This window comes from Lolium rigidum, chromosome 3 (assembly GCF_022539505.1).
Source record: "Lolium rigidum isolate FL_2022 chromosome 3, APGP_CSIRO_Lrig_0.1, whole genome shotgun sequence".
NCBI classification, from domain to species: Eukaryota; Viridiplantae; Streptophyta; class Magnoliopsida; order Poales; family Poaceae; genus Lolium; species Lolium rigidum.
In genome coordinates, this window is record NC_061510.1 from 215,137,192 (window position 1) to 215,161,127 (window position 23,936).

At 44.8% G+C, this 23,936-nt stretch overlaps 1 pseudogene; it reads left to right on the plus strand.

The window, feature by feature from the left end:
- The first annotated feature begins 1,717 nt into the window (after positions 1–1,717).
- Positions 1,718–11,106, plus strand: LOC124696049 (annotated as a pseudogene).
- Positions 11,107–23,936: the final 12,830 nt, after the last annotated feature.

The following is a 23,936-nucleotide window of genomic DNA, read 5'->3' on the forward strand; positions in this document are numbered from 1 at the left end:
CGTGTCTGGTTCCCGCAAGCCACATAAAGCTGGTCATAGTGGGGAGTAACTTAGACTAGTAACATATGTCATGTTACTAGTCTAAGTTACTACCTTCATAGTGGGTAGTAACTTTATGTGGTGTCATGCATTGTGTTATTTATTATGTTGTAGACTCATCTTGCCTTGGGGTGTGTGATGTTATGGTAACATAGCTACTACCTCCGTTTCAAGGAATAAGGCGCACACGTATTCCAAGACGAACTTTGACCATAAAAATTATGTAACAAAATTTTGATTATATTATATGTAATTAGTATTGTTGGATTCGTATTGAAAAGGATTTTTGAATGATACTAATTTCATACAAATAATTTTTATCTATTTAAAGTAATTCTTGGTCAAACAAAAAATACGTAAAACGAGGACGCCTTATTCCTTGAAACGGAGGTAGTAGTTACCACCTCACTCTCTTTCTTCATTTATTGATATGCCATGTCACCAAAACACCTTGAGATGTGTGATGTTACTCCCACTATGAGCAGTCTAAGTGGGCTTCATAGAATCAGCGAAAAGACATGCAAATTAAATCTTGTTCTCAGAAGTCCGTCCCGTCCAAAGTTACACGATACGCTGGATATTTTGTGTCCAAAATAGTCCCACCTCGCTCCATTAAGCCGAGTCCAGATGGTTTATATACGAAAAGTTTTCTTGAATCATCAAGTTGCCTTCGAGAAAAACAAGCTGCAGCCCATTGTTTGATCCAAGATGTGTAATTATGAGGAAGGAAGGAAACATGTCCCCACAGACCGCAGCAACATGCCCAGCAGTCCGAGTCGGCGGGGCCTGAGTGGCGTGCAAAGAGGAGAGGACGGCGAGCCAACGAAACTTGCGGGATGCCTGCCATGCCAAACTATACGAAGAGGGACCTCAGTGGTGTGCAAAGAGGAGAGGACGGCGAGCGGAGGCGGCCCCTGACAGGGAAATCGAGCCGACGCCTTTGGCCGAGCGAACGAAACTTTCGGGATGTCTGCCATGCCAAACTATACTTTAAAAATACAATCATTCATAGGTAGGTACATGCCAAACTCCACAACATATGCATGATGCTTCATTGTTCTTTTTTTACACATTCCAAAAAAAATATTGAACGAAAATTTTGGCAAAAATCTTACCTCCTTTATTATTAGGTATAGATTTTCCAAAAATATATTTTAACTATATAGAAAAACAAAAAATTAAAAAGTACCTTTAGTACCCGCAAAAATAAGTACTCATGTCTTTAATTTTCACCAAAAAATCTAACAAGCCCTCGCGCGATGGATGAGCCACCTGAGAAGAGTTTTGGCGTATTCCGATTCAACGCACGAACACTTTTGCTATAAAGAAAATGTATCAACTGTTGTAAAGACCGATGACACTTTGTGAATTATAAAGATTGATGACAATATGTAATTGTAAAATGTTTTTGATATATGTTGCTAATGAGTATTTTAATTTTTTAAAATCAACAATCTTTTCCTCTTCCGCAGCAACGCGCGGGTATTGTCCTAGTTTTTTACTCAAAAAAAGAAGGAAAGTCAAAAGAAAAACACCTACAGAATCATTAGTTGCAGCACTGGCGATCCTATCAGCAGATCAAATGCTCCCAAAACTTACCACGCTTCAATTAATATTGGCGTGAATTTTATTTTTTGGTGCTAGCATTGCTAAGTTTTCCAAAGTATTCGAACCAAGCATGGCGGGGGAGGCGGCGGCTGCCTCCGGTGGGTACGGCCGCAGGGGCGGCGGGCGGATCGACCGGCTGGAGGTGGAGAACTTCAAGTCGTACAAGGGTGTCACACTCGACACTTCGTCAGATAATGCTGATAACTGAACTTGTGTCTCGTGTGTCATTTGTGTGTGTTGGGCAGAAAGACATGTTATCTGGGTGGCCATGGACTGGCGTTGTAAAGGGTCGGGGTATATAAACCTCAGCGTTGTAACCGAAAAGGACACGAATGAAATTGATTGTTGTGCCGTCTCTCATCTTCTAGCCTCTGTTGCTCATCTCTCTGCTTGCTTCCTCCTCACCTATTCCCCATTTCTGTCCGATCTCGATCAAATCAGAGAGAGGTCGTGACAATTTGGTATCCAGAGCCAGAAATTCCTGCGGAAATTTTTCTCGTCGTCGTTGCGCTCGCGAATCGCTCGGCGTTGATCCGTAAATCCAGGCGAAGGGTGGAAATCGCTCCGGCGAGTTCCGCAAAATCCCTAGCTCGGTTCGATCCGTTTGGCGTGAGCAGCAACGGCGCCGCCGAAGAACACCGCGCAGACGCAGCAAGTGCTGATGGCCCTGGAGGCGAGTGGCGCGGAGACGAAGATCCTTCTGGATCAAATTCTCAAGCGGCTGGACGACAGCGCCGCGCTCGCCAGCAAGCGCTACGAGGAGCAGGCGTCGTTCAACACCGTCGTCTCTCAGGATCTGCAGGCCGTGCGCAAGCAAATCGACCTCACGCAGGCCGATGTGGACGAGGCGCGTCACGCGGCGTCTGTGGTCACTGCACCGGCGATGGGGAGACCGCAAGCCGGGGAACACCGTGCGGCGGGGGTCGGTCTGGGTGCGGCCGGGTTTCCACGCCTCGCCAACGACGGCCCGCCTCTCATCTCCACCGCGCCCGACTTGCCGCGACCACACCCACCACCTATTCGACCGAATGTTCCACCACACCACCATGAGGACAGGGAGCAGTTCGTCAAGCCACCGAAGCATGATTTTCCTCGCTTCGACGGTGAGTTACCGAATCTATGGTTGGATCGCTGTGGTTCGTACTTCGAGCTGTACCACACACCAGCTCAAAATTGGGTGACCACGGCGTCCCTGTATTTGGACGGCCGTGCAGCGCTTTGGTGGCAAGCCTTCCGTCAGACACGCAGAACAGTGGGTTGGGAGGAGTTTGGACGTGCCTTGCAGGACGAATTTGGCCCAGAGGAGTTTGAAGGGCAAATGCATCAATTGTTACAGCTTCGTCAGCTTGGTACAGTGGTGGAATACAGGATTCAGTTTGAAAAGCATATGTATCACCTGCTCGCTCTTGATCCATCTCTGAACATCAAGTTCTTCGTCACACAGTTTGTACTGGGGTTGAAATCAGATATTAGAGCTTTTGTGCGCGCTCAGACACCTGCGAGTATCACACGAGCTACGGTGCTAGCACGCATCCAGGAAGAGGAACTGGACGCCAATCGTCCACGAGCTCGCCTTGTTCCAGCCGGGCGACCACCACCAATTCCTGCCCAAGGTCATCCGAGGCAGCCTGTAGCACAGCGAGGGGGTGGCGATGAGTTTGCCCGTGAGCGTCAGCTTCGTGATTACAGGCGTGCGAACAATTTGTGTTTCAAGTGTGGAGATAAGTATTCACGGGAGCATCAGTGTAAACAACCAGTGCAACTCTTGACAATTCAGCTTGGTGATCATGGCGAAATGTTGTCGGATGAAGCGGTGCGTGCACTGGAGTTGCTGGATGATCCGGTTGATCAAGTGGAGTGCTGTATGGTTTCAGCTCATGCTCTATCGGGTGGAGAAGCACCAGCAGCCTTGCGATTACCTGTTACAGTGGGAGATCAGGTGATGTTACTGCTGTTGGATTCGGGGAGTTCCCACAGTTTTATTAACAAGAATTTTGCCGACAGTATTGCCGCACAGACAGTACCAATTACACCTGTTCCTGTGAAGCTAGCTAATGGAGATGTAGTGCAGTGTGATAGAATGGTTGCCCAATTACAGTGGTCCTGCCAGGGACACACATTTTCTACAGATTTACGGCTGTTGGAGTTGGGAGCTTACGATGGAGTGTTGGGGAAGGACTGGTTAGATCGTTTCAGTCCTATGAACTGTAATTGGAAAGGCAATTCGATCTCTTTTGAGCATCAAGGCAAACAAGTAACTCTTCAGGGACTGACGAAAGGTGTTTGCCCATCAATGGAACAACTGGACATGGATGGCATCCTCAAATTGCAAGCAACGAACGATATCCTGGCGATGGCTGTGTTGGATACTTCTTCCGGCCAAGTTAGTACTCTGACAGTGCCGGCAGAAATCGAGTCACTGCTCCAGGAGTTTACTGATGTATTTGCGGAGCCACAAGGACTACCACCTCATCGGCAATATGATCACGCTATCAACTTAGAAACCGGCTGCCAACCACCAAATGCGAAACCATATCGTTATTCTCCAATTCAAAAGGATGAGATTGAACGGCAAGTGCGGGAGATGCTGCGGCTGGGCATGATCACTCACAGCATGAGTCCTTATGCTGCGCCTGTGTTGCTGGTGAAAAAAAAGGATGGCAGTTGGCGTTTCTGTGTGGATTATCGACGACTAAATATGGTGACAATTAAAAGTAAATTTCCTTTGCCTATCGTGGATGAACTCCTTGATGAGTTGGCTGGTGCACGATATTTTTCCAAGTTGGATTTGCGAGCGGGATATCATCAAATTAGAATGAGGGAAGAAGATGAGCTGAAGACAGCTTTCAAGACTCATCACGGTCAGTTCCAATTCCGGGTGATGCCTTTCGGCCTCACCAATGCGCCAGCTACCTTCCAGTGCTTGATGAACTCCATTTTCGCCGAGCACACACGTAAGTTTGTCATTGTCTTCTTGGATGATATTCTCGTGTATAGTGCTACTCTCCAGGATCATGTGATTCATCTGCGAGTGGTACTGGCATTACTTCGTCAACATGAGTTATACGCCAAAGCATCCAAGTGCTCATTTGCTCAGGACCGTATCGAGTATCTGGGACATATTATTTCTCGGGAAGGAGTGGCCACGGACAGTGAAAAGACGGCAGCGATGAATGCTTGGCCAGTCCCCACATCTGCCACGGAGTTGCGAGGATTTCTTGGACTAACGGGCTATTATCGCAAGTTTGTGCCACGATATGGTATAATTGCCAAACCTCTGACACAACTGTTAACCAAGAAAGGGTTTGCTTGGAGTGACATGGCACAACACGCTTTTGAGCAGCTCAAGACGGCAATGGTTAACACACCTGTTTTGGCTTTACCTGATTTTGATCGTCCTTTTGCAATTGAGACGGACGCGTGTGATACAGGAATTGGGGCAGTCCTGGTTCAGGATAATCATCCAATTGCGTATTTCAGTAAAGCATTGGGTGTTCGTAACCAACAGCTCTCCACTTATGAGAAGGAATTCCTGGCAGTCATGATGGCTGTGGATAAGTGGCGCGCATATCTCCAGCGGGGTCCTTTTGTCATCATCACAGATCACAAGAGTTTGTGCAACCTGGAGGATCAGCAGTTGGATACAGATTTGCAGCGCAAGGCTATGTCCAAGTTAGTGGGTTTACATTTTCGATTTCAGTACAAGAAAGGTATTGATAATGGTGCAGCAGACGCTTTATCACGAGTGGGACATTTGCTTTCTGCCAATGCACTATCAATTTGCCAGCCACAGTGGATACAGGAGGTGGCCAATTCGTATGAAACTGATGTACACGCACAGAATTTGCTGACCAAGCTGGTTGTATCATCCCCAGATGAGCAGGGATATTCTCTCAATCAGGGAATTATTCGCCTGCACAATCGCATTTGGATTGGCGCTAATACTGCATTGCAAACCAAACTCATCAGTGCTTTACACCATAGTGCCGTAGGTGGTCATTCAGGGATCACAGCTACTTATCAACGAGTCAAGAAATTGTTTGCTTGGACAGGGCTACGAGCGGCGGTGGAAGACTTTGTGCGGCAATGTGAGGTCTGCCAACACGCCAAGCATGAGAACACGAGTCCAGCTGGCAAGTTACAACCACTTCCTGTACCTGAATTACCTTGGCAAGACATATCGATGGATTTTGTTGAGGGTTTGCCAAAGTCAGATGGGTTTGAGGTCATAATGGTTGTGGTGGATCGGTTGACAAAGTTTGCTCACTTTGTTCCTCTCAAACACCCGTTCACAGCTGTGCAAGTGGCTACTGCTTTATGGGACAATGTGATCAAACTTCATGGCATACCACTCACGATTGTGTCGGACAGAGATAAGATTTTCACCAGCACGGTCTGGAGGGATTTGTTATCAGCAGCAGGGACAAAATTGCTTTATTCGACAGCATATCATCCTCAGACAGACGGCCAAACAGAGCGCGTGAATCAGTGCTTGGAAATGTATCTTCGCACAGCTGTTCATGAGACACCGAGGCAGTGGCGTAAATGGTTACCAGCAGCTGAATTCTGGTATAATTCCAGTCACCACGCCTCGATTAACTGTTCCCCTTTCAAGGCACTCTTTGGCAGAGAACCAAACCTGGGAACAATGTTGTCAGGAGCCGTTGCCATCTCAACAGCAGCTGATATTGATTGGCCCGCACACATTGCTCTTTTGCGCACTCACATGGATCGAGCTCAAGCACGATTCAAAAGGAAGGCGGATCGCCATCGGAAGGAACGAGAGTTCATGGTGGGTGAGGAGGTATTACTGAAACTGCAACCATATGCTCAAACCACTGTGGCAAATCGCCCATGTCGCAAGTTGGCGTACAAGTTCTATGGACCGTTCAGGGTGGAGCAGCGTGTTGGACAGTTGGCGTACAAGTTGGCTTTACCATCAGATGCTCGGATTCACCCAGTGTTTCATGTGTCCCAGCTAAAGCCATTTATTCCCAGCTATACTCCTGTATTCAGTCAGTTACCTCGACCTCCAGACTTGGCATCGACTGACCTGCGTCCTACGGCTATCCTTGACCGGCGTCTCCGGAAGAAAGGCGACATTCCAGTGCTCCAGGTACAAGTCAGGTGGGGTACGTTATCTCCTGATGCCACCACTTGGGAAGATTATGAGGTTCTTCGTCACCGTTTTCCTGATGCTGCCATTTGGGGAGAGGCTTCATCTTCAGGGGGAGGCAATGTCACACTCGACACTTCGTCAGATAATGCTGATAACTGAACTTGTGTCTCGTGTGTCATTTGTGTGTGTTGGGCAGAAAGACATGTTATCTGGGTGGCCATGGACTGGCGTTGTAAAGGGTCGGGGTATATAAACCTCAGCGTTGTAACCGAAAAGGACACGAATGAAATTGATTGTTGTGCCGTCTCTCATCTTCTAGCCTCTGTTGCTCATCTCTCTGCTTGCTTCCTCCTCACCTATTCCCCATTTCTGTCCGATCTCGATCAAATCAGAGAGAGGTCGTGACAAAGGGCAGGCAGACGATCGGTCCCTTCTTCGACTTCACGGCCATCGTCGGCCCCAATGGCGCAGGCAAGTCCAACCTCATGGACGCCATCAGTTTCGTGCTCGGCGTCCGCTCCGCGCACCTCCGCGGCGCGCAGCTCAGGGACCTCGTCTACGCCCTCGACGACGCCGACAGAGATGCCGCCCGCAGGGCCTCCGTCCGCCTCGTCTACCGCCTCCACGGCACAGGGGCCGCCGAGCTCCACTTCTCCCGTTCCATCACCACCACCGCCGGCGCCAGCGGCGGAAGCGAGTACCGCATCGACGGCCGGCTCGTCACCTGGGAGGACTACAACGCCAGGCTGAGGTCCCTCGGCATCCTCGTCAAGGCCCGAAATTTCCTTGTCTTCCAGGGCGACGTGGAATCCGTCGCCTCCAGGAACCCCAAGGAGCTCACCGCGCTCCTGGAGCAGATCTCAGAGCAGATCTCAGGCTCCGACGAGCTCAGGAAGGATTATGGCGAGCTGGAGTCGCAGAAACGCTATGCCGAAGAGAAATCCGCACTTGTCTACCGCGAGAAGAGGACCATTGCCGAGGAGAGAAAGGAGAAGAAAGCAGAAAAGGCAGAGGCCTAGAAGCATCTGCGCTTACAGCAGGAACTTGAACTGTTGAGAACAGAGCATCACCTGTGGCAGCTCTACACCATCCAGGGAGACATTGAGAAAATCGAAGCTCAACTCGAGGAGGAGAGACGGTCTCTTCGGCAAGCAAGGGATGACAATCAGTCCTCCGGCCACGATCTCGCCACAAAACAAAAAGAGCAAAGCGCATATCTCAAGAAATTGATCTTATGCGAGGAGAGTATGGCCAAGAAGAAGAACCTTGATATAAGCTTCTTGGATTGGAAGAACAGATCTCTCGCCTCAAATCTGAAATCAAAAGGTGCAATGGGGAGATTGACACAAAGAAGGATGCCAACAAGAAACATTTGGAAGAGACAAAGAGGCTGCATGGTGCTTTGGTTGATTTGACAACAGCTCTTGAAGAGTTGAATGAGCAAGGCCGAGATAAAACTAAAAGTGGTGAATTGCAGTTAGCTCATGATCAATTGCAGGAATACCATAAGATTAAGGAGGATGCAGAAACAAGGACCGCAAAGCTGAGAGACGAGAAGGAAATCTTAGACAAAGAACTAAATGTTAATGCTGAAGCAAGAAAGAATTTAGAGGAGAATATGCAGCAACTGCGTAACCGTGTGGATGAGATATCGTCAATGGAGAATGAACTGCAGACTAGTCTTGGTATGATTCTTAACTCAGTCACCACGCATAAGGATGAGCTCTCATGCTTACATGAGGAACATGATACAATTGTAAAGGAACGACAATCTTCAGGGTTAGTTCCTAACAAACCAAAATCTTCTAAATCCTGATAGTGTGCTTGTTTGAATCAATTTCATGCTCCTTGGTTGATGTTAGTTATAATGTCTAATGTACTAGCTACCAAATTTATGCAGAGCTAAGTATCAAACATTGAACCAGAGGGTGTATGAGATAGATGCACAGTTGCGAGAGCTAAAAGCTGACAAGCATGAAAATGAGCGGGATGCTCAATGTTCAGAAACTGTTAGGAGTCTTAAACGGCTATTCCCTGGAGTCCATGGTCGCATGACTGAACTTTGTAGGCCCTCGCGGAAGAAATACAACCTTGCTGTTACTGTTGCCATGGGGAAATTCATGGATGCAGTAGTAGTGGAAGATGAAAGCACAGCAAAGGAATGCATTGGGTATTTGAAGGATCTACGCATTCCTCCTCGAATGTTTATTCCCTTACAATCAGTCCGTGTGAACCCAGTAATTGAGAGATTACGAACCCTTGGGGGATCTGCACAGTTGGTCTTAGATGTTATTCATGTCGACCAAGCATTGGAGAGAGCAGTTTTGTATGCTGTTGAGAATACACTTCTCTGTGATACGCTTGATGAAGCTAAAACGTTAAGTTGGAGCGGTGAAAGGTACAAGGTTGTCACTGTTGATGGGACTCTTCTGACTAAATCTGGCACGATGACTGGCGGAGTAAGTGCTGGAGTGGAAGCTAGGTCAAATAAATGGGATGGCGACAAAATAGAATCTTTGAAGAAGAAAAAAGGACAGCTGGAATCTGAACTGTCAAGACTTGGGTCACCAAGAGAGTTGCAGATAAAGGAGCTTGATGTATCTCAGAGAATCACTGGATTCGAGAAAAAGTTAAATCACTTGAATGTTAAACAGAATCGCCTCAATAAGAAGCTACATGAATTGTCATCGGAGAAGCGTAACATTGGAGAAGAAATTAGTCGTCTGGAGCCAGGAAAGGAGGAACTGGAAACCCTTTTTGCTAAAAACGAAAGTGAAGTAAGAAACCAGGAGAGGAAAATAAATGAGATTGTGGAAACGATTTTAAAAAAATTCAGCATGTCAGTTGGTTTGAAAAACATATCTGAATATGAAGCAAGGCAACTGAAAGATGCTCAAGCACTGCAAGAGAGGAAGCTAAGCCTAAATAATCAAATGTCAAAATTGAAATACCAGCTGGAATATGAACATAAGAGAGATATGCAAGGACCAATTTTGAAGTTAATGAAAATGAATGAGTCCCTAGAGAAGGAACTGATGGGCTTACAGGGTATAGAGTCTGGTGCTAAGGCTGAAGCAGAACAAATTTCAAATAAGATAAAAGAGCTGAAAGCTGAGGCTGAAGACTGGAAGTCCAAGTCAGATGAATGTAATAAGGCTATTGATGAACTGAAGAAGCAGAATGGCAGAGCGGCTGCGGCATTGGCGAAGCTGGAACGCCACATAAAGTCACAAGTAGGTTTATCTGACAGAAGTTACTTTTTCATCAAATAAATCGGTAGGCAATTTTAGCAGAGTTGTGGCTAGAGCAAAATCGGTTTTATTTACCCTTTCTTTATTGCGTGCATAGATGAGATGTTGTTATCTGGATAGTAGGCAAGCTTATTTTGACGATGCTACTGTAACAAAACTATATCTGTTCTTGCAGGAGGGGCAACTCGTGCAACTTAGATCACGCCAACGGGAGATTCGTGAGAAGTGCGAAATGGAGCAGTTGAAGCTTCCTACAGTCAATGATCAAACAGATAGAGGATCATCCTCACAAGAACTGGTCCTTGATTATAGCCAGCTTAGAGAAATATACCTGCAGGATATGCAGCTGTCCGAGCGCGACAAATTTGAGGCAGAGTTTAAACAGAGAACAGGTACACTAGTTGCTAAAATTGAAAGCACTGCCCCAAACCTAAAAGCACTTGACCAATATGAAGCACTGCAAAGAAAGGACAGGGAGTCAGGGACGCTACCGAAAAGTTTGAAGCAGCCAAGAAAGAACAACAAGAGATAATTGAAAAGTATAACTCTGTCAAAGAAAGAAGGCAACAACTGTTCATGGAAGCCTTTGATCACATATCTAAAGGCATAGACAAAATCTATAAGAAGTTAACAGAAAGTCAAACACATCCACTTGGAGGAACTGCATATTTAAACCTCGAAAATGAAGATGAGCCATTTCGATATGGAGTAAACTACACAGTTATGCCACCTACGAAACGCTTTAGAGATATGGAGTTGTTGTCCGGTGGGGAGAAGACAATGGCAGCACTGGCATTGCTTTTTGCCGTTCACAGTTTCAGGCCATCGCCATTCTTCATACTGGATGAAGTCGATGCAGCTCTGGATAATTTAAATGTTGCCAAGGTTGCTGGATTTATCAGATCAAAGTCATGCGGGCATGTTGGCGAAGAAGAAGATTGTGATGGAGGCTGCGGGTTTCAGAGTATTGTCATATCGCTGAAGGACCGTTTTTATGACAAAGCTGAAGCACTGGTTGGTGTTTACAGGGACTTGGAACGAAGTTGCTCAAGAACCCTCTCCTTCGACCTGACAAAGTATAGGTCTTGATTATAGGTCAGCTAGTCACTAACCTGCGCACCTGCACAGACAAGCTATTTTGAGAAACATGTGCATGGTAAAAGTTTTAGGAGATGAAAATTTCTTGAAATTGGAAATTTGAAATTAGGAATAGAAAATTTACAGTCGATAACATGCCTTGTTCTTGCACATGATGGAAGCGGTGCTTGTGATTGCAGAGAATGCAGTTAAGCTGTACTCCCTCTATGCCAAAATGTAGTTCAAAAGATCTTTTTGAACTCAAACCATGTAAACTTTGACAAAGTATATACCAAAAATATCAAGATTTAAAATCTCAAATCTATACTATCAGATTCATCATCAAGCATATTTAAATATGGTATACATTCGGTGTTGTAGATATAGATAATTTTCTCAATGAACTTAGTCAAAGTTAGTGAGGTTTGACTTTTGCGGAAACCAATGCGCACTATATTATGGCAAGGAGGGAGTGCATAATATTTTTGTGATACCGATTCTACTCCAACATACTTGTGGTATAATGGTTTCATAGTACAGCTAGAGAGGACATGACTTTATGATCAAGAATGACTCCTCTGGCTACTCAATAACCAGTGAGCCATCAGCTATTTTGATATACATTTACATTTAAATTCTACTGCAAGCTGAGAGCTTCCTTTTTTTATTTGATATTTTTTGTTAATATCGATTGTAATATCCATCTAGGACTGTTGAGGTGAAGATAGATATTTTTCTGGTACTGCTGCCATTTTGGGTATAGATTACGAGAACATACAAAAATTTGATTATCAGATTACAAAGAAGAATGGTCCTCCGTCTGTTCACTGTTTGGTTTACAAAATGTAGATGCCTCTTTTTTCTCTTGGCAAAGCGTGCATAATAATTGCAGAGAGGCCTCGGATACATGAACCCTTAGCAACTATATGTTCATACTTTGGAGAGTTTGCCTTATTTGTGAATACATTTGAGGTCTCTGCAACAAGTGCTCCAGTTTAATGCTTCGTACACCCTAATGGCTTACTTTATGTATTGCATAGTACATCCTTTTAGCTTTAATAAACAAGGACATAACCTCCACCCTCTTCACTGCTCTGGGACATTGTGAGGTATTCCTGCAACCGCTTCCATGACAAAGATCACTGTGAGGCTCCAAGTAGATTACGTATGCTTATGATGTTATAATGGGATTTGCCACTGGGAATCAACAAAGGGGATAACATGTGTACTATTTTTGTGCTTCTGAACTCGATGGTTTGGAAGCAAGTTTCTGTTTAAAATTGGTTTGGTTGCAAGAAGTGCCTATAGGTTCATTCATCATTCTCTTGGTTTATACTTGAAATTGTTTAGTAAATGTTTCAATTTTGCTACTGTAAGATGTTGTGAATGTCTCTGTTAGGATATGGTATGAGCTTTGAGCCATGTGGGCAACAACTATGTTGCAACTCTCTGGAGAAACTAGTGTAGGCTCCAACCCATGTTTATGCTAGCATACATTGTTGAGATTGTCTCTGTTAGGTTCATTAATTATGGGCTTTTTAAGTCCTAAAGGTTTAGGTGCTCTACTACATGATATGAACATTAGTTCTGCACGAGCACGTGAACTTGATACCTTTTTTTAGTCATATCAGTGCTAATTTGAACCAATATCGTTCCTACTTGATCATGCCAATCTCCATATGTTTTGTTATGCCAAGATAAATAGATGCCAAAATACCTTTTTCATCTTATGTTGTGTGCTCTGCAAAACTGAAAGGGTGTGCTCTGCAAAGTTTTCCCAGCTAAGCTGTTTTATTACTGCAAAATACCTAAACCTTACTATCTGGAGAGCTGTCATGCAACCTTTATTCTGCCTGCAATATTTGGGTTGAGTTAACCATGCCCTGCTGGTCGCACTCGAAATTGAGGTCTAGGTAATTTGTTCGTTAATTGCTTCGTACACAAAAGAAAAAAGGTATTTTAGATTTCTTCAGGCCTTGAGATGAATTATTCCTTAGATTGGATATCTTCCATGCTGCTTTGGTAGCAGTGGAGGAATAGCTTGCTTAGTTAAATGTGGCACAAGGCATCCATGTAGAACCTCAAATATTTTACTGTTGAGAGGTTTTTTTTTCTGCTCATCTCTTATGTAATGCGAAATGAATGTCTTGGTTGTTTGAAGATTTAACATCAATTGTTCTTTCCAGGTCCTTGAAATGCGAAAGGTGGTTTTAAGCCAAAATACTTAGCTACATCTGAAGATTTACCTCAAAACCCTATCGGCTGATCCTTGGTTTCAGTTAGTGCCCAGAGCTAATACATCATGGGAAACTACATCACAAGAGATTGCATCAAATCCTGTTATTTATTTAGCCTCAATACTTGGCTAATACACTTCTTCAAATTTAGGAGAAATTTTCGTTTACCATCGAGATTATCACTGGAATATATTCAATTTATGTCTTATATAATTATATGGCTCACATCAGAATTTGGTCAATATGATGAGTTCTTGCATATCAATTTTTATTATCCATGGTCTACTTTCACTACTAAGCTGAGCTGCAGGCTTAGAAGTGTTACACTAAGTCGAGCTGTATGGCAAGTTGTAAATTAGGGATCAAACGATATAGCATCCTTGTGCACTCTTTATGTCTAAATCATTTAGCCTTCTATGGGATGTTGCTACTCCATAGTGAATCTTAACTTGCTACCTTGATCACTGGACAGGACGCAGTGTGGTGTACATGGTTCTTCCTTATTGCTAGTTGCTTGTGCTTACCTAACACAGACAATAGACTCTGTTCTGTGATGTAAGAGACGCTTTGCGTGAACAAGCCTCGCTTATAGCAGAATATGCTTCTGATTTCCTCATTCCAACAAAAAAAACGTTCATTATTTGTCAGCTATAACGAAGTGGGTGCAGCGAAGCACGCCATTCCCTTCTAGTGGTATGTAGGATGACTGGGAAGAGAATTTGGCCATTATAACTGCAAATAAGACAAATGGTGATGACCTGGTTATTATCCATCTTGGAGATTGCGATTGGGAAGAGGAAAATGAGGTTTGTATGTTTTCAGATATTTTTGTTCCGTATTCCTTGTTGTGACCAAGTATCTTAGATATTTTGATACAGGTTGCAGTTGCTCATTCATGCTACTTGGTCGCTGAACTAGATATTAACACATACTCTGAAAGTGCTAGGTTATGTCTTGTTGGTGTAGACCACTTGAAACGTCCTCGAACATTTGCCAGCCCTGAAGCCATTCAGGTATGTTACAAAATTTGTTTTGTGAATGGTATGTTGCGAATTTCTTGTTGCCTGCTAAATTTCAACTTTCGTGAGAGTTCACTTCAAATATTTCTTCTGCTGTATATTGTAGAAAATTCCCTAAATCATAACGTTTTTGAAACAACCACTTATGTGGATACATAGGCAGTATCTTGCATACTCCATTACTTTTATTTTCTGTCATTCACTACTCTGGAGAACTCCCTCCGTACATTAATAAGTGGCTCAACTTTGTCTAGATGAGGATGTATCTAGATACATTTTAGTTATAGATACCTCCGTATCTTAAAAGGTTGAGTCACTTATTTTGGGACGGAGGGAGTATTATATTTGAAAGGTAACTACAGACAAAGGTTTAGGAATACCCTACATGCAAAGCTGCTTTGTATTTCTCAGTATACGCTTGCTACCCTTTTGGCCAGATAAGCTAACCGTGACAACACGGCCTCTTTTCAGTTTGTCTTACAAGCACAGTGAGTAAATAACAGATGTGAGCGTACGAAGCCATCAACTGGGATCAAGTGACATGTTTGGGTCAAACCCCAGGTCTATCTTCTGAAATTAAACACAGACGTCTCTTTCTCTTCTGTTCCATCTTCCGGTCATCCTAATGCCTCCCCTACCAGAATCTACACTTCTTCGTGATGCATTTGGAAAGCAAAAAATGACGCATTTTTTTGGGTGGAAAACTCAACTCTCCTCAGGTGTTTGCGGCCTCCCGGGCCATTATTCAGGGAATGATGCTGGAGGATAAAATTAGCTCGAAGCCCCTACCTCCTGCCATACCGCACACAGATACTGTTCATCCCAGTACTCGGAGGCATCCGTTCTAAGGGGTCTCTATATTTTGGAAAGTTCCCCTCCTACCTCTTCTGTGCTGCAAGCCGAAGCCCTTGCCTTGCAGCCTGCCATCAAGATTTGTGATCTTCTGGTGCAGGAGCCAAGGCTTCTCACAGACTGCATGTATTTGGCATTATAGCTGCTGCCAAGAACATTAGATCATTGCCGCAATTTTTGGTAGTGAATCCTTTGGCGTTGCTAGCACCCATCACGTTTCGAGAAACCTGAACTTCACAGCTCACCATTGTGCAAAGCTGGCTAGTAGAACCCCATCATACGCAGGATCTTAGCTTCAGGTGTCTGCGTTCCTCTCACTGTGCTGGGATCTGTCCAGTTTGGGAGATAGTTTCATGTTACGTGCTTCCGTTCACGCTTCTCTGTGTAAAATGTTTCTGACTTTATAAATATATGCAACTGAATTTCCAAAAAACAAAAGAAACTGCTGAACCAAGAAGTAACTGACCTGAAGCCAGATGCTGTCATTCTTCAGGAATGCATTGATCTGGCTAGGGAGAATGATGAGGCAAAACTTTTGTTTTCTGTCCATGGGAGGCAAATGATTTAGCAGACAAGCTAACAAGTAGCACCAGGGATTATCAACCTGCGGTTTGGTTTGACGATCCACCAGGCTTTTCATTTGCCCAGCTTTGGTGCACGATGTAACAATCCTTGAATAATAAAGTTGGCTAATTCTCTCAAGAAAAAGTAAACAGATGATGTTAGGGTAGGTGTGTCGTTACTGGTTCATCACTTCAGCAACTTATCCATTTTAACAACAACAAAATTCAGGAACTTATCTCGGTCATCGCTAGAGCCCTACCTTTTTTTTTTTGGTGGAACCACAGAAGCTTTATTAAATATAACCATAATTTTTTTACAGGTTTATCAAGATCAACAGGAGGACTATTAAACCACACACGTCCCCAGTATCAAGAGTAGTGGCCAGACGTGCTAAATTATGGGCCACCGTATTTGCTTCATGTCGCTCATGGCTGAACACAGCCTGGTGAAACTTCCTTCTCTGAGTACTAATTTCCTTCAAGAGCATACAAATGCCCCCCCCCCCCCCCCCATAGATGGATCGCCATTGATGTCCTTCACGGAATTGAGACAGTCTGATGCAATGTAGAGCTTCTGTACTTGCAAATCTTCAGCTAATTTCAGCGCACACTTGAGCATCCAAAACTTCAGGGTTAGTGATACCATCTAAAACAACTGCAGATGCACACCGCGGTCGTCGCCACAGATAACATCCACTGCTCATCTATTCTCCTGCTTTGCTACTGCAACATCCACATGGAATTTCACCATGCCGACCGGTGGGGGTGACCACGCCACATTTGTCCGTGATGCCGCAGCTGCAGGGTTCTGACTTCTGACTAGCTTCTTTCTTCTTCGCCGCTGACGGGTCAGCAAGACAGCGTCCAATGAGCACGTGCGTGGACAGTGGCAATTTAAATTCCACTTCATGGATTAGCTTCCGATGATACCACCATATCGCCCAAAGGGTTACAAGTACTTCAATAAAGCTGTCTTGAGTCAGTGTGTTGCTTAGCGAGGATCATGCGTCTTGTCGCCAAAGATTGGAAGTGCAACATCATCATCGTTCAAAGCCCAAACAGTCTTGACATATTGCAATCTAACAAAGAATGTCGCCAAGTATCGGTAGGTGCATTGCACACCGGGCAAACCGCAGTAGTCGCCATGTGTCTTCGAGCTCGAACCTCACCCATAGGCAGAGATGATTGGGCAAGCCGCCTTGCACATGATAAACCTTACTGTCGCTATGTATGGGTGGGCGATGCGCCTCTACAGCGCAGACGTTTATTTAACCGTATGTGAGGGGGTCTCCATTCGCACACGCTTTGTTCAACAAAACCGTTTGCGCTAGGGATGGCCATCGATCACAAACAATTTGTTGTACCCTGCTGTCACCGCAATCCAAGATCGCAAACGATTAATGTTGAACTAGACGTTTTTAAGCAGAATCTATTAGTAATACATGCAAACGATTAATGTTGAACTAGACGTTTTTAAGCAGAATCTATTAGTAATACATACATGCGTACTTAGCTTTACCAGTAACCCATGCAACATTTCAACAAAACATAGAACCCAAACATTTAATACAACACATGCATATGTACATACATTCGATTGGTAGCTATACAAATAGATCATTCTTTATTATGTCTTTGCCTTCTCCGTATATGTACATATAGATGCATATGTACATACATTCTTTATTCCTGTGAAAAGCTAGCTCACAGTCTTCCTAAGGCTCTTGTTTATATCACTTAATGAACCTTCTCCGCAGGTTTCGTGTTGGTTCATCGGAGAGGAACTTGGATGTGGTTCCCTAACCATAGGGCAACCATTGTGATCATGCCGTGATATATGAAAGAGAGACATTTGACCCTATGGCACAATCTTTGAAAACTGCACAAAACATTTATCATGTAAGAATAAGAACAAAGAAAATGTAGAATTGCATAATTCTAATTTAAATAATTAATGCACTTACTCGTGTGTCAAGCGAGTGAAAGGCCGTACCAAGTGCCAACTGGAGAGGATATCTCGAAGAGCTAGAGATAAAATGATACTCCCTCCATCACATGAAACATGTCGATAGTTTGTTAATATTTGAATGTATCTTGGTGTCCAATGCAACTTAGAAAATAGATGTCTAGCATTCTTGGTGTCCAATGCAACTTAGAAAAATAAAAAATAAAATTCCAAATGGCTGACATTGCCAAATGAAAAAAAATCTGGAGTAAGAGAATGTTCATTTGCAGCAGTTTTGGTAGCTTGCCTTTAGACAACAAGCGTTTCACCAGTAACATGTACGCATCCTCATGTTTCAGTTACGTGAACAGCATAAGAGTGTGCGATGGATCTACAATTGGAAACATGATAATCAGTATAATAATCAGAAATCACCAAATTATGCTAGATTGAGGTTCTCCGATGACAACTTAGCAAGATTTAGGGATAGTATTAACTTACATCGTCAAACAATATGTTCCACTGCTCTCGGCCACACTCTTCAGCAGCAAAACTACATCGACCTTTGCATCTATATATAGATTCCAACCATACAGAGATCCCTAGAAGAACATGCCAGTTTGAGATCAGGGTCATGAAAAGGGAGTCCCGAAATATTTACGTTGTGCAGCTATGGAAACACAATTATTTCAGAAATCTTGAAAACTTTATCACCGCAAATACAAATAAGCATGATGCCACGGGAAAAAAAAACAGCACAATCGCACAAAGAGAGTTGGTCTAAAGAAAAGTCTAATACATAGAGTTCATCAAGGCCTGATTTAGCAAATGAACATGGATAATATATAACAGTATAGTTTGGAAAGATGGATACTAGACATTAACTAAACAACATCAAGCACCAGTCCTTCTACTCATGGAGTACATGTTTGCCAAGCAAGTAAATGCTCATCGAAATCTAGCAGCCTTCTCCAGCTCGATCTTGGTTGTCCACGCCATACAGCTAGCTCTCTGTAGTTAACGAAATCAGAGTCCTCGAAGCCTATTTCGGCCATCATGTCCGCCCATTTTACCGAAATATATTCATCAAGATCCTCAGATTCGCTGCCGTCGGCGTCAAATTCCTCAGATACGCTGCCGTTGGGGCTCGGGTTCTTGGATTCATCAGGTTCACTGCCGTTGGAGATCGGGGTCTCGAGCTCCTCAGGTTGGTTGATGTCGGAGTCCGAGATCAGGGTCAAGGGCTTCACCTCGACCTGCAGCTTCTCCTCCTTCAGTCCACCATCGCCGCTGCTGGCCGCCGCATTCCTTTCGGTGGTGCACCCCTTCTCACCGGCCATCGCCGTCTCCTCCGCTTTCCTTTTGGTGATGCCGACCTTCAGAGCCTGGGAATCGATGGAGGACAACATCATCGGACACTCCTCACCGGCAATGGCTGGATATCAGACGCAACGCTTCACCAGAAAATTGATCTCGCCGGAATTTAGATTTGCTGCTAAAGATTTGGAACCCTAGCTTTTTTTAAAAAAAATTTCTCTGCATTCATTCATATCACGGAAAGATACAAATTTGTTGACCCTTACAAGCACAGAGAAACACAAACACAAAGGACCAAGAACACCTAGAACACCCTAAGACCACCATAACCCATGAAGATCTCCGGAGCCCTGTGTCATCATCCCATAAACTTGAGAGAAGACCCCTGCAGCAGAAAGAACTACAACCAAGCGCAAGCAGGTTATCATCTTCGACCACGGTGTAATTGCCACCACGCTGCTTCCTCCTTCCTTGACACCAGCACCGAGAAGGCATGGACACCAATCCAATACGCTTGCAGCAGCCGTCGCCATCTTTGGCTTTGAGTACCGCGAAAAGTGTCCCTTCCGGAAGGAAGGGAACTCGAGTCAACCGACCGGTCCAGCACCGCGGCCGGGCCATCCGCCCGGGCAAACCGGGAACTCCCTCCGAGCATCAGTGCCGAGGAAGAAGAAGAACAGCAGGAGCAAATCATACCGACAAGGAGGAAGAAGGGTCTTTCTCCCGACCATCTGGCCGATTTTGGCGTCGCCACGTCGAACCGCCTCCTCCCCTCGCCACCAAGGCCGGCCGAAAGAAGCTACAAAACGTGACAGCCGCAAGCCACCAGAAGAACACAAACCCTAAAAAGGAAGGCAGTGGCGCCATCTCCTTCCTCTCCCTCGCCACCACGGTCGGCCGAGGAGAAGGCAACAGCATCATCACTCCTCCGACTCCAGAACAGACTCCGCAAACTCCACGGCAGGATCAAAATTCGGCCGTGCCCGGGGAATCCACCCTTCCCCGATCCGCAGATCTGAGAGGAAACCGGGCCAGCAGCTCGCCGACGCCGCCACAAGTGTCCTTGCCGAGATGGGGATCGAGCTCCAGCATCCTTATTCCGACGTGACGTCGCCTCCACCATCTCGACGCCGTCCCAGAACACCATGCGAAGACTAGGCCGGGCGCTTCCCGGCGCAGCAGAGGAAGACCCCCCGCCGCCGCCACGCCACCGGGGCTTTGCCCGGCGGCGCCACCGGCGGCGGCGGCGGGAGGAGGGGTGCGGTGGGGGCGAGGGCTGGGTCGTGCGGGAGGCTGGGTCGTCGCGCTGGAACCCTAGCTTTTTGATTTGGAGCGGTGAACGCTCCGCGTAGGCTCGCTTTATAGTGCCGTCACAGGGGAAAATATTTCGTTTGGATAAAAATTTGTTGACCCACAAAATTTCGTAAATTACGTAATAAATTATTTGCACAAGTTGAATAAGATTTAGTTAAATTTGAACTCAAATTAATGGATGTAACAAAATATACTTATGTTTTCTGTATAACCTTTACTGAACTAGTGGTTTGTCTACTTGGGCATTTAGTTTGTCCTTTTTTTTTGAACTGATTTAGTTTGTCCTAGGTTCCATTCTTAGCGATGCTAAATATTTTAGCAACTTTTTTCTTTATTTTTTTTGTATAAAAGTGAGATTGAACAAGAAAAATGAGGCAACTCTAACCGAACTAAAAACCCCTAGTAAGAGAGTCTTACCAGTTTGGCGGGAAATTTCTTAACACAAAGATTGGATTTCATAGTTGTTTTACTAAGAAAGTACAAAATGTACCTAACTTTTTTTTAGCGAAATTCAAATATTCGCTGACCCACGGAATACACGAAATTTCACGAAAGATTCAGGAAGGGGCATATGTCGCCCAGTGCTGGAGGTATTGCGTTTCGCTCACACGAGCGCCCGCCTTGGGCCCACTCATTAGCGCGACGTACAACTAGGTATCATCAGTTTTCCATTTTAGTTTTTTGCATGTTTTCAGGGTTTAATGGTATACGAGATTTATTGGTTTCTTCGGTTTTGTTGTTCGTATTTTTTACCATTTACTATTACTAGTTTTTTCGTGAGATTTTGAAATTTTCCAAATGTTCAGATTTTAAAGATTAATAGATTATAAAAAATGTTCATGATTTAAAACTATTAATATTAGTTTTAAAAATATTTAGTTCTAAAAAGTGTTTGTTTTAAAAAAAATGTTCATATATCTAAGAATGGGTACATGTTTATTGGGCCGCATTGGGAGCGGCCGATGAACGAATGGTTATAGGTAGGATATAATCGTCCATTGTTGAGCAGTAAATAGGAGCTCCCTCCTACTCAAAGTCAATGCTTCGACCCAAGCACGTCTCCAGCTTTGAACTCTATTGGCTCAATCGACGGCTATGTTATTTAACTATTGTAATGCCTAATTTACCCCTGACTTGGTTTGGGCTATATGTGCCTCTGTACTCGCATGAACTAGGGTTAGACATAGTTTTGGGATTATCCACTTGAGCTTTTGCTCCTCTACCTGTGTGATAATATTTCCTATGTAATCAAGGCTACCTATGTTGATTTGATTCTTATTTATGAGTGATTCTAGTGGAACTCCACTCTCTTCCCTCATACCCTAGTGTTGGATTTCATCACCAATCTCTCATACAAGGATTCTACCTCTTGGTCTCTCCTTGGATGATTCTATTCGCTTAGTTAATCGAGCTGAGGTTAAATTCGATTTGTATCCGGGTGTGTGAGTTTGTGTTTTTGTTTTGGTGTTTTCTCCCTGTTTTTTCCATCTCCCTCATCATCCCCTTGGTCAATTCATGAATTGGGACATCAATTTGTGGCTCAAGCCACATCATATGGTATCAACAGCTCTTGGTTACCACGAATTTGACCTATCACCCACCCAATTTCGTTTCTAGAAAAGTTTCAAGAAAATCCCCAAAAATAGCCCTAATTTTGCCTCTTCGTGGATATGAGATTTTGTTGCGTTTTGAGTGATTTTGGTCCATTGATTTCGTGTTCCTAGTGTTGATCTACTATTTCCCCCACCTTTTAGCTTCCAATTTCATCGTTTCCTTTGATTTGGGTCGATTTTGGTCAACAACAGAGGAGAACAAGTGCCTGCGCGTGAGGAAGAAGAAGGCCCCGACGCGACCGGTACTACCGGTTGGACTACCCCGGTACTACCGGCCGGCCCTCGCCGGCACCACCGGCCACCAATACCGCCGCCACCCCGCACCGCTACCGCCCCCGGCCAAGCTGATACCACCGCCGCACCCACGCCGGGACCACTGCCACCACCACCACTCGCACCACCGCCCACCCTTGCCCGGTAGAACCAGCCCCAAGCCACCGGTACCACCATCCGCGTCGCGCCACCACCACCCACCTGGTACGACCGGGAACAACCACCAGTATAACCGGACCGATGCCATACGGTTTGACCGGGCCAAGCAACCCGGTATAACTGGCCCCCACAGGAAAACTTTACCGGCAACAAATTTTGACCAAATTTCTTTTCTCTAACTTTGTGTTTCCTGTCTGGTTTTGAGTGCCTTGTTTGTGAAACTAACCCACAGATACGACGCAAAGCAACGACAACCTCGACACCCCGGACTTGCAAACATACTTTTGACTCCACCGCCATCATCGCAATGGTGTTCATAGGTATAACTTGCATTACACATTGTATCCCCTCTTCCTTTTGCAACCTGTCCCACCGAGCGAAGCTTATCGAGTGTTATGAAACATTGCATGAGGTCCCGACCATGGGGGTGTGTGTTGTGTTGAGTAAATCTTATAAGCAAAGCTCGGGCAGAAATCAATAGCAAAGGCGAAGATCATATCGGGCTAGTGAAAAAAAAGGAGTGCAAGTGCCACCGACACAAAAGAGTAGAAAAGATTTTAAGCAAGCAAGAGAGAAAGAGAAGAGAGGCTTCGTGCAAATCTTGGTGTTTCATCTCTTATGTAACTTAGCTATCGCCTCTGCTTGTGTTAGTGTTACAACGAGCACCACCTTTGCTAATTTGTTATCGTTTTCATTCTGCTCATTCCTTGGTTGCACTAACCCCATCCATCTCTTGTGTGTGTTCCACCTCTTTTCCGTGTTTGTAGTGATCATCGTTCGGACACTTGATTTTTGAATTTTACCCGCTTTTAACAACCAACTTTGCCTTGGATTTCATCTTTTGGCTTTCCACCACCCTTGCTTATCCACCATATTTGCTAGCTTTTGTGTGTGCTCTTGCGTGTGTAACCCGATACAAATTGGGTTTGGTCTTGCATTCGTTAATTGCTCCAATTCTATCATTCCAATGTAAGGTTGGGAGATAGTTTCTAACACTAACATCCACAAACAAGCTCTTGTTTTTCCACCATGCCTAGGAACGGAGATGATGCACGGGAGGATGCAATACTCCACGACAACGAGCAGTTGGCAACCCAACACAATATTTGGGCATAACGCCAAGAGTTCAACGAGCGCCTCCAATTGTTCGAGACTTGCATCGATGAGAAATATGACGATGTCGCCAACAACTTCCACTTCGTGACTCAAGACATGGCCCATCTTAGTGAAGCCATGGACAATTTGGATCGCCAAATGGTGGTTAATGATGCGAACATGGAATGACGCATGGAGAGAACTCGAGCGTGCCATCAACAACTTGGGTCACCGCCGTCGACACCGCTCTTCATCATCATCAAGCTCTTCACAAGACTACTACTCCTATGACCACCACAAATCGTCACACTCCAACTCAATGCGAGGAGAACCGCATCGTCATGCACGACCACATGAGCGTCATCAACAAGAAGATGGACAAGAACATGACCGTCATCAACGTGATCGCCATGCCCACCATGAGCGTGATGACCAACCCCGCGACAACGTTATCA